Source organism: Halyomorpha halys, unplaced genomic scaffold, assembly GCF_000696795.3.
Source record: "Halyomorpha halys isolate HHAL.00 unplaced genomic scaffold, Hhal_1.1 Scaffold614.1, whole genome shotgun sequence".
In the NCBI taxonomy this organism is placed as follows: Eukaryota; Metazoa; Arthropoda; class Insecta; order Hemiptera; family Pentatomidae; genus Halyomorpha; species Halyomorpha halys.
The window spans coordinates 240,942-242,822 of record NW_027111364.1 but is presented as its reverse complement, the minus strand read 5'-3'; the positions used below and the strand labels follow the sequence as shown (position 1 = coordinate 242,822).

At 31.1% G+C, this 1,881-nt stretch overlaps 1 protein-coding gene across 1 annotated transcript in view; it reads right to left on the bottom strand.

Annotated features, from left to right (window-relative positions):
* LOC112210877 (uncharacterized) overlaps positions 1-1,881 on the bottom strand; it is a gene marked incomplete in the record, with an annotated part of 12,792 nt that overhangs the window by 3,680 nt on the left and 7,231 nt on the right.

Sequence of the window (1,881 nt, the reverse complement as noted above, 5' to 3'; positions counted from 1 at the left end):
TGTTAAATATTAAACATTGAGATTAATATAATTTTTATATATATTTTTTATTTTTACAAAAAACTATATTTATGATAATTACGTTGATTGTAATCTTAAAAACTGTAATCTAAGGAAGAACTCGATGGTTAAAATTTTGCTATGAGTAAATGATAAAATTAACTTTAAAAAAATAGTCATAAATGAAATTGACTAAATCGAGATGGGCAAAATTTTTAGTTATTAATTGCTGATTAATAAATAAACATTGCATCCATATTAATTTAGTTTTATTTATAACGGAGTAGCTCCGTGAGTAAGGCGCTGTGCTACTAACTCTCGAGACCCGGGTTCTAATCCGTCTGAAGCATATAATTATTTATTCTGTTTCTGAAGGCGTGCGTCAATCCTGTGGGTTCGGGAACCCTCCCTATCCACCCAGTCTGTCCACTGAACCATAATTTAATTGTAATTACTTTTTACCCAATTTTTGTTCATCAGACATTCAACAACTTGGTTCGTTTATTAATACACGACATAATTTTTTTTTTTTTTTATAAAAACGATAAATCCTATACTGTGACTTAATGTTTCCAAATATCATGGAAACTTCTATTTCTACAAAGAAGGCCATTATAAACCACTTTAAAATGGATTTTGAGTACTCACTGACGTCTACTCCTCTAATAGTTCCTGAGATATCAAACGTTTCACAAGATCACTTATTTTTAACTAACGTAGTACAATATCAAAATATTGTAAAATTATTATATACATTTCTTTGATAACTTGATAATTATTAATAATTGATTATGAATTAAGTTAGTGAGTTATTATATTAAAAACATAAAATATATTTGTCGATTGGGAAATGTCGACCTTCTCTTGTTCAAGGGTTTTTTTTTTTTTTCATTTTGACTATTCAACTTACCCCAAGTTGCTCAGTTTAAGTCGACAATGACTAGTCAGTGACGGTTAACCTTTTCAGAAACATCAGCTATTACTGTTACATAAGTTCTCAAATCTAGCAATAGCGAAGCATTTCCGGATCACCTGGTAATTAAATGATATTTTTATGCATAATAATCTCCCAGTCTTGAAAATTAGTGAGGTACAGAACGTTTATTAACTAAGTAGCTATCCTTGCTCTAACCAGCACGAATGATAGTCTATCATTTGCTGATTTTGAATGCAAATCTCTTCTATACTACCTTATGAAGTCCTTCAGTGGCTTTCGAGCCAACAAGGAGACTACCATCTCTACAAGGCTTGGTTCAGGATCCTACGTGTGTACTATATATTCACTATGTAGTCTATACGAATATATTATAATTAATGGAAGATCGCTGATTGATCGTGTGTATTATTAATAAATGGGATACGGCCCGGGTGCGGTAAAATTAAAAGCGGTTTCCAGGTTTAAAGCGTGTTCTGACAATTTAGAGGCAAATGGGTTACAGGAGCTGATAGAAGTTTGGAAAATGCGATCCTTAAGTTGATTCTTAGTTTCACAGATATAGAAGGAATTGCAACCTGGAGTTGAACAGGGTATCCGGTAAACCACATTGGAACGGTGTAAGGAAGGAATAGGGTCTTTCAATTTGGAAAAAAGATAGGAAATTTTATTGTGGGACTTTAAGCCAAGACGTAGGGTGGGAAGAAAACATTAAATATAGGATTATAACCTATTATATATTTTTTTTCTTATTTAATTTTTACGTTTCATTGTATACCCTTGTAATTTTCCATTTACTTTTTTACTTATGTTAAGTGTTTGTATCTTTTTAAGCCCTGCAACGTGAAGCGAAACGTTGGCTCAATTAAAATAGTTATCACTATTTGAGTTTTTTTTTTTACTACACCCGGACTATATTCCATTTATTATTATTTTTATTTTTTTTT